Here is a 10,491-nt window from a genome sequence, read left to right as displayed (position 1 = left end):
TCGCTCTAGCAGAGGTGGGCATGCAGCTGTAGGAGGCTAAGGATGACACTGGCAGACTGAGCAAGCTCATTGCTCTAGCAGAGATAGGCTTATAGGCGGAGGAGGATGACGACGTGTTCTTCACTCAGGCTGCAGCGGCTGTAGATGAAGTGGAGGCCGCTTACTACAAGCGATAGGTAGGTCAGAGAAACATAGTTGAGCCTAGCCACAGCAACAGGATTGTAGTAGAGGACTGGTACTCAGATGATGAGTTGCTTACTCAGTATGTTTCAAACTGAGGATTTAGAAGTGCATTTGCCCCTATGTCTACTATTGGCACGTAGTTGTAGTATTAATATGTTGTGTAATATGGCATAGTATTGAACTTTTCATTATGTGGTTGTTTTCATTATCTATGGTCTTAATATTCCGCTTAATGATACAGACATATTGAAATGTGAACACGTGCTGCAAAAAAACTAACGACGTACGACATTATATAAATCAACACACGAAACACATCAAATGGCATGTGACTACATGTACCGAACCTAGGTATAGAGTTTCCTTCGACTAAACCTAACATGCCTTAGATAATTAAACCTAGGTACATGTGAAAAAGATAAAGTCATCCTAGTGGTGTGGCCACATAGCAAATTGTGTTGCACCTTCTCCATAGTAGCCTCCCATTGTTGTTGGTGGTGGTGGCAGGGGTGACAGGGGAGGCCCCTTGTTCTTGTGGTTAGGGCAGGTGCAATATGGATCATTGCAGAGTGCCTCCTATGAATCGGCACCATTGTTGTTGTTGTCCTGTCCATCGTCCTTGTAACTGCTGCTAACTTCCCTTTCTAGATCGAAGATACGGTCCTGTAGGTAGTAGATGTACTCCGCATGTGGATAAATAGGTTGAGGATCGACCCACCTACTGAATCCATAGTTTTCTTCGGCCAAGGAAGACTACAATAAGTATGTCATGTAAGTTATATACAAGACAAACATATTGAAGAAACAAATAGTAATAGCAATTATCCATGCTCATGGGCATTTGAAGAAACGACGACCTCCATCTATTCCCTCAGTGAACATCTGCACTAGGCAGTCCTCACCTTGCATGCATTTTGGCCACTCTTCTTTCCTTTCATTGTATCCTCTCAGTGGTGCCTCTTTGGTGAAATCACTTTTGCTCTCAACTGGGAACCTCTCATAAAGAGCTTCCTCAAAGAAATCAGGACCAAGAGGACCCTCCCACCCCTAGGTAGTTCCCTTCCCCTTTCCTCTCCCTCTGGACGACCCTCTAGACATTGGTACTACAATAAAAGCAAATGCTGAGGAGTGTTCTTCTTCCTTGTTGTGTGTGTGAATGAGAGGGAGTGAGTGGTTATTTATAGGTTGAGAGGAGGGATGGAGGCCTCTTAGTGTGCCATGTCAGCGATCTATGTGCCTCTTCACCTAAGCCCTTGGATCAAACAATAATAAGATGGATGGTGGAGATAGAGTGGAGTTGTGCTTCCTTGCATGCTAGTACTATATCAGTGATGTGATAATTTGCTGCTGTCCCTATATCTAAAAAGTCTATGTTTATTGTCTGAAAAGCATAGATTCGTTCACTGTTGTTTGGTAACCCTAGATTCATCTACAAAGCGTATGTATGATATGTTTGGATTATACATGTTCTAATAAATTTATAGTTAATCTGTGTACTACATTTGTGCCTTTATAGAAGTGCAGTATGATTAATGTTTCACAGGAAAAATTCACAAGAGTTTGCCTTGTCTTAGGAGCATCCACAGTTACAAACAGAGACATCAATATATATTCCAAACATTTAATCATCCAAGGAGCATAATGCAACCACAACGAATATCACAACCAACATAATATGTCATGTAAAGTCCAAATAGTCCACAATGTCCTTATAGTCCCAAATAGTTATAGAAAAGTAAATACAAAATTCATAATAGTGCATACTAACAACTACCACATCCCTCACTACCTCCTACTCTTGCCCTTACCCTTGTGACCGAGAGCGCTCATACCTGGAGTGCAAGGGTCATGCGGACGGCGTCGCCTAGTGCCTAGAGGTGGTGTAGGATGAGTCGAGGGAGCTTCATGGAGCTGAGAGGGGCCAAGCTCCTCGTGCCTCTTGTCCACATCGTCGTTGTCATCCTCATCCTCATCCTCATCCCCATCCCCTGTAGCTGCTTGACTATAGGAACCCAAGCCTCATCTTCTTGCGGAAGGAACATACACATCTTGCATCATGTCTATCCTACAACCACAATGACTAGCCGCTCGGTGTAGACGACGTGATAGCCTCTATTGTACAAAACTATGTTAACTGAAAGAATATAACATATTAATGATATGTTTGAAAGAATATTTTTAATCTTACATCTAGGAAGCCAAGTATGTAGTCATCATTGACTCTCAGTCGAACACGCTCGATCTCTTCAACTGAGCATTTGAATGTATTGCCCTGCAACAAAGTTCTCAATAATAATACTTCTGAACATATAGCAATATGTTTTGTTTTCTTTTGTACAAGAATCTAATGTATTATAAGGGTTATATGGCTCGAAGGTTGCACTAACTACAATAGATAACTCCTAATGTCAGTCTAAGAACGCCTAATGTATTGTTATGCAACTTAACGTATAAAAATAAGGCAATTGGCTTACCACTCTGTCCAAGATCGGTCCTGCCTCCACCTGCCTTCCAGCACAAGTCAACTGGTCGTACACCGTGTCTTCATTGTCGGAGGAGTCGATGTTGGCATAGTCAGCTTTGGTCCACTGTAGCCTCAGCCTGCACCATGTCGCATGCTGGTACCAAGCTTGGTACCGCCTGAACTCACGGTTCGTGTGTGGCTTGTTGTTGTCATCCACGTTGTCGTGCTTCTCCTCCCATTCCTCAATGAAGGACTGGTGGTGCCTCTCCTAGTCAAAAATCTTCTTGTCCCTCTGACGATCTAACCTGCACGTATGTCATCGTTACATGAATCCATGTATGTGTCACCATATTAATAGAAATGGACCATCATCATGAGATATTTGAAATATCAAAACACTTACTTGTGTAAGTCAACACCAGTCGAGAACAAAGCCATAGGCCAAAGCTGTCTCACTCCAAATTGGCGTGCAACCCTATCTAGCAGGTGGAACTCGACAGCATAGAAGCAGATTAGAGGGCACCTCATCCTATAGAAGTCATCGTCGGCCCCACAAACGTTGCTCAGCTAAAAAGGAAGTGCGACCTCTCCACCATATGGCTCCTACTCCACCTGCAACATGTCCAAATATGATATTAGATGGCATACTAATCCTTTTCCAAGCAGCATGGAAAATAAAATTTACTTACACTAGACGTCGTCAGCATGTCTAGCTCATTCATGTACTCAATGTACGCCCGGTGTATCCTCGTGTGCGGAACCCTAACCTAGTCCCAAAGGTACACCCACGTCAGCTGGTGACTTGGAGGCTGACCTTGGAACCACTCACGATGATCTAGAACCTCTGGATGGCCAACTGGAAGATGAGTCCACATCCACAGCTGTAATAGGTACACGCATCCACCAAGTGACAGGTTGGACGAAGCCCAACGACACCCCTCGCACAGCTAACGGTATAGAAAACACAAGACTACAGAGCCCTAGCTGTACTAACCCGCCCAGTCCTAGTCACTAAAGCAGTGGATCCACATCTAGGACGCACTGTCACCCGTGGCATTGGGAAAGAGAACACAGGCAAAAAGGTGTAGGATCCATGTCCGGTAGTAGTACCCAACCGTCTCCTCATCTGCCTCCTCGAGGCACTGTGCGAACTCTTCACATAGCCAAGAGATGGGAACTCCAGAAGTGCGAGCCCCTTGCTCACCAAGCTCACGCCCAAGGAAGGCCTCCACTCGTGCTCTCCAGCCCTCTGACCTACACTACCTGGTGACTGGGTTGTCGTGAATCCTTAGGCTTAGCATCTTCTGATAGTCCTGGAGCGAGACTGTCATCTCCCCAAAAGGTAGGTGGAAGTTGTGAGTCTCCGGCCGCCACCTATATTTAAGACAAAGCAAGATTACTTATCAAAAAGTCAATCGCATGAACAAATGGCCATGAATGGAGGCAATGATTCACAAAATGAGTGTACCTACATCCAGGCCAGCCCTTTACAGGAAAGGAGTGTACCTATCATCGTACCGCATGTCCAAGAACCCACTATGGGTTCTAGGACGAAGGTGCGGAAGGTCCTACATCGAATAAAACATAGTCTCCTGTTACTTCACGGACACATGTACGAATAAAACTTATAGATTATTACCTGCCCCAGCGCTATAAGACGTCCTCAATGGGTCACCTCATATGTCGGGTCAAGCAGGTGGAATTGCTCCATCCTACAAAAAAGTGAATGAATTAGAATTCCAATATACAATGAAATATGAACTTAGAAATGTATAAGTAATTTACACAAATACAAGCATAAATTGAGACATGCATAATTAAATATATGAATACAACAAATATAAAATAATAATATAAACCAATAGTCCTACCTCACTAATCTGCCAATGGCAACTTCATGAGTTGTGGCCAAGTCTACCACACTTGCCGCACTCGTACTGCTCGGGATCAGTAACAAATGGAGTTCCTCTCCCACGCCTAGTTCTTCCGGGTATCTGATCCATAACCATCCTATGCCTCATCCTCTACCTTCATCCACGCTTATTCCAATGGTAAGCTAGATCCACAATGTACTTCGGCCCATCATATGGAGGCCACTCTCTAGGGTCCCTGAAAGGCACGAAGCGGGGGCTCCATGTAACACCTCGGGTGTTTAAATACTAAAACCTGCCATGTCATCATATGCATTGCAAAGCATTTGGTCTTTAGTGAAAACTTTGATATGCATATAATAAAACAAGTTTACCTTTATGTGGTATGTGTTGAATTGTATTGTTTGAATCAAGTTTAAAATTTGGTTTGGATTTGAATTTTCAAGGAAACCCTGATTTTCAGTATTTAAATCCTACCCTAAAAACTCATTTCAAAATCTAAGCACATTTTGGGGTTGAGCCTAAAAGCAAAAGTGTAGAGATTGGCAAGTTATACAAAGTTTGTTTTTGGAGTTTTCAAAGTTGTTATGAAAAATTTGAAGTAATTTGAAAAGGCGTAATTCGTTAAATGTCCCATATTTGAATTCAAAAGTTTATTTTAGAATGTAGACTGAATTAGGGGGTGGTTATAAAAGCAAAGTTGTAGAACTTTGGATTTTGAGCAACTTTTATTTTTGGAGATTTTTGAGTTGTTATACAAATTTGGGAGTAATTTGGATTTTAAAATGAATGGCAATTCTGTAAATATGTGGAACAGTGCCACGACCACCGCCCCACCGCCGGTGACCTTCTGCTCGGTTCCAGACACGCCTGTGGCTGTCCTTGGCTTTGCGCTGGCGTGGAGAAGGCCACTATGTGTTGCCTCCTTGATCTCTTGGCCGCTCTATAAAGCTTAGACGCCGTCGCCGTTCTTCCTTTCGTTGCTCTGTTTTTCCCGACGTCGCCGATCATCTCCGTCGAGCCCTCGCCATCGAACCAACGTCTGTGCCATCATAGTAAAGCACTCAATAGCTTCACCTACTCCTTGCGCGCCTAGCCATCCAACTATGGTCGTCTGATTTCACCGGGAACCCACGGAGCGAACCCTTCTTCCTCATGGCCGGCAACCTCTCAGTCGTGCTTTCACCGTCGTGGCCAGCACTCCCCGGTGAGCCTTTGCTCTTGCTCAGTGCACCTCTAGCTCCACCTTGTTCCTGAGATGCTCTATGACCAATTAATTGCTCATTTTGTCCATCACAGTCGCCTGAGCACCGCCGTCGCCGAAGTTTGCTCCGCCGTGGCTACTGTCAACGTCGACTCGCGTCACCGTTGCTTCTCCGGTCTCACTCTTTGCTCCAACGTGTTCGTGGTGAGCTACTAAACCTTCCCGTGCCTTTTGTTTACACTCTACCGGCCTTGTTTTGCCAGTGTGGCATCGCCGAGCCGCTGCGTTCGCCATGGCCAAGGTCAAGCTCGTAACTCGCTATAATTGCTCAAGCTAGTGCCTTCAAGCGATGCGGGGTGGTGTGGGGAGTGTTTTGGTACTTTGGCCGTCGCCGTTGGTCTCACCGTCGGCGAGTTTTCATCGATCAGCGCCGTCACCGTCGTGGTCAAAGCGGGAGGTCGGGGATGATAGGTGGGGTCACCCTGTCAGCGACTGTGTAGTTGAAAATGAATTTTCTCCTTTTCTGAAATGTTTGAATAGTGTTGTAATTTGTTATTTTTGTGTAGATTTCCTTAGAGCTCCAAAAATTATGAAATGTTTTGTGTGACCTCTCTATGATGTATATTATTTAAGAAAAATATGAAATGCTATTTTTTAGTACTTTTTGAATGTGATAAAAATTGCTCAATTAATTAATAAATGGGTTTCCATGATTTTTCTAGGCTCAATTAATTATCCAAAAATTATGAAAATTGTTTTTCCACTTAGTTATCATGTGATGAACATTTGCAAAAATTTTGAGCTCAATTGGAATAAGTTGATTTATTTCATAATTTTGAATTAAATAATTAATTCATAAAAGCAAATAGTAACCTTTAATGATTTAGGTTTTGTTTGAAATTTTGGATTGAGTGATGACCTTGAATCATTAGTTGGTAATGATCCTTGGCAATTGATGTATGTGTTACGAAAAAGGTTTAGTTCGGTTGACTTGCAACTGTACCGCGAAGGAAAGTTGTATTCAAATTATTAATTTTACATCCATCAACAAGCATCATGTTAAACATGGCATTGTTACTACGCGTAGTGAACGAAGGTGAACACGTGGTAGTTAATCAAGTTGCGGAGGAGGTTAATCCATCTGTTGAGGTCGGATCGGATAATTGTGGAACGTCGCAGGAACCTAACTTTTCTGTCAACGAAGGCAAGCCCCGAATGCATTTAACCCTACCTTGTGTTTCATAAATTTTATCGCTTTTGCTTTTATATATTGCATTAAGTGATTAGGAGTCAAGTGGAAACCTAATTGGTGCATTACCAACCTTGTTTTTCCGTATCTACCTTGTTACCAGTTTTAATTCGTAAATGACTAGTTATGCTTAGTCATGCTTAGTCGGGCGATTACCTATCACCTGAGAGTTTTAAATGGATCTTTGGTTACTTATGTTATCATGAGATATGAGCATGGGAAGTAATAAATCTAGACCGGGCGGACTTGGTGTGTGAGAGCCATAAGACATGGAGGTCTTATGAGCGGCTTCTTTCCGCCTGTGTCGATTAAGGTCTGTCTGTTGTTGAATTGCATGAGATGAGACTTTGTAGAACTAACCACATACTCCGGTAAGCCCTAACTTGGCAATTCTATTACGAGAATGGCTACTCGCGCACTAGGAGTGGAGAGATGGCAGGAATAGCATGTAGCCACGTGGCAATGGGCCGGATTGGTGGAGTACTGTATTCTCGGGTGGCGCGGACCCGTTCTTGTTTTAGAAGTTCCGAGGGTAGGTTGGTATATGTAGGTCGAGAACCTACATATATCGTGTGGTCTGGAATCCCCAGCTGGGTTAATAATCGGTTCGAATCGTCATTGCTCCTCGGTTATGGAGACTCAACTCACTGTTCATCATCGTAGTTAGTAACTAAAACTTGAGATGGATTTGAGAAGGAGTTTGATATGAAGTTCATGATCTTATTATGGATCATGGCAGATTCATATATTATTCTTATGAAGTTTAAATGTTTAAATACTAAAATTTTGTTAAAGAGCTTTTACGCAAAAGAACGTTGATTATTGCTAAAGCCATACCTTGAATCCCTGAGCCTGCATTCCTGAGTCTTCTTAGTTTTTATTTCGGTTAAGTCTTGTTGAGTACTTTTGTACTCAGGGTTTGTTGACCCTTGTTGTAGGTGAGCCTCATGAGCAGGTCTATTTTGGACCTTGCTGCATGACTGTTGTTCCTATCGATGATGATAAGTGAATATGTGATCCTTGGGTAGGATGCTTATTTTGCGTGTTATGTTTATGTTAATTATGCCACTCCACTACTACTATTGTTTGTAATAATTATCGAACTTAGTTTGTAAGGTTTGAAACAACTGGTTTGTAAATTAAGTTATCGTAAGACTTCTGCTATTTTACTCTGATGTATATATTTGAATAAATGTTGTAATACTGCAATGACTTTGTAATGTGATCTTGCTCGGAAATCGTGGATGTTTCAGGGTTCCCCGAGGACACCCGACAGACTTCTTAAGTTACCAGGAATATATGCATAGTTGTCAAAGGTCATTGGACAGTGACAAGTGCATGTGGGTCCTACAATTTAGGAGGTTCTGCCACAGAATGGTATCAGAGCGATCGTTACAAAGTCTTTGTTGTATTGTTTTACAAAAACTTCAAAATAATTTGGGACAAATAAATATAACTTGTAATTTGGTCCAAATTGCTTCTGGCTTATCTTATTTCATTCTCACCATTCCTTCATTGATTAAAAAGGCTTTGTGTGGTGGAGTAGTAATCTTATTATGCCCTATATAAAAATAACTATGGTTATGTACCTTATAAGCTTTGATGTTTTTATTCATAAGAACAATTCATGCATCATGATTAATTCACTTGTTACTTCCTTCACCCTGAGTCTGGGTTGGATAGTGAGTTTGGGTTGAGTTATGTAATCCATCCTGGCTGCTCTTTAGACTTTGATCTGATGGTCTTAATTAGATTAATCTTGCTTCCTACAGTATGGCTCGCACCAAGGTAACGCCTCATAAGTCCGTTGGACCTAAAGGAGTTCCTCGTCACCAGCTTGCCCCTAGAAATGACAGTGCTAGTAGTAGCAGCTCTAGGCCTGATCCCCAGGTAGAGATACAGAGGCTTTTAGCAGAGTTAGCACAGGCTACTAGAGATAGGGCCTTGGATACCATCCAGCTGGGCAAGTTAAAGGATCAATTGAAGTGTAGCACCACCGCTCATAAGAACTACGAGCGAATGTTAGTTCATATGGTGGAAGGGAGAAATGAGGCTTGGCAAAGGGAAGATGTAGCTAGAGCTAGAACGCATGAGCTAGAATTTTATGTAGAAGATTTAGAAGAACATAATACTACTTTGCATGAAGAAGTCCATAGGCTGAGCAACCTCCTAGATCCAAATCATGAACCTCAAGCTGATGCAATGGACCCTGGTGTCATCATTGCTGATGATGATGAACTTGAAGAGGAAGAAGAAGAAGAAGATCTAGAAGAATTATTGATGGTTGATGAAAGTGATAATGAAGGTGGAAATATTTTTGGAATGGATACTGATCACGAGGTTTGATGTGGTCGAGGAGAAGAGTAGAGTTGTAAAATAGGGAATCTAGTTAAGTTAAGTAGTCTTGTTTAGGTGCGGGCTTGTGCTTAAATAAGTAAACCCAGTGTAATGTGCTTGTAGTGAGCTCTTTTATATCTCAATAAAAGCTTGTAAGTAAAGTTTGGTTTGTTATGAACAGATGCCTCGTACACGTGCTTCGGATATTCCTAGTTCTTTGCATGAAGAGGGTGGTGTTCCCAATCCACCACCAGTTCTGCCAACTTTAGCTAATGCTATAGCAGCACTTGTCCATGTGACTGTAGAAAATGCTCGATTGCTTCGAGAGATAGCTCAGAGTAATTAGAATATGGTGCAAGGAAATCGTGGCCTCAATCATAACAGACAGGAGGCTACGTATGTTGATTTTACAGATACAAGACCCCTAGTGTTCAGTAAGGTAGATGAACCATTGGAGGTTGATGATTGGCTTTGGACCATGGAGCAAAAATTTGATCTTATTCCATGCACAGAGATGCAGAAACCAGTGTTTGCTGCCCAGCAACTTAGAGGTGCAGCAGGTGCCTAGTGGGCAAATCTAGTGTCTATGCAACCAGCTAGCATTCCAATAACTTGGGCTAAGTTCCATACTGCCTTCAGAGCTCATTATATTCCAGAAGGAGTGATGGCCATGAAGTTGGATAAGTTCCTTGCTTTGAAGCAAGGGGATCAAACGGTTATGCAAAATATGTGGGTAGATTCAATCACCTATCACAGTATGCATCTGAACATGTCAATACAGATGCTAAGAAAAAGAAATGGTTCATGAGAGGACTGAATACCAAATTATAGACAATGATGACAGCATGTGCCAATGTTACTTATCATGAGGCAGTGAATATTGTAATTGCTTCTGAGGAAAAGTATCGGCAGCATAAGGAGATCAAGAAAAAGAAGAGTGTGTCGTCTGGATCTTTTGGTGGAAATCAAAAGAGGCAAAAGATAATCTATCATCCAGTCAACCATTATCGTCCTCCTTATTGTCCACCGTAGTTCCAAGCCGAGCAATAGTCAAATGTCTGTCCTGCTATAACATACCCGAATTCCCAACAGACAAATGCTCCTGGTGCCAATGCTCCAACGTCCTAGGGTCATAATTATCCATGTTACAATTATGGAAGGACCGGTCATTTCTCTAGGGAAT

The sequence above is a fragment of the Miscanthus floridulus genome, chromosome 16, assembly GCF_019320115.1.
Source record: "Miscanthus floridulus cultivar M001 chromosome 16, ASM1932011v1, whole genome shotgun sequence".
NCBI classification, from domain to species: domain Eukaryota; kingdom Viridiplantae; phylum Streptophyta; class Magnoliopsida; order Poales; family Poaceae; genus Miscanthus; species Miscanthus floridulus.
Note: the sequence above shows the minus strand (reverse complement) of the source record.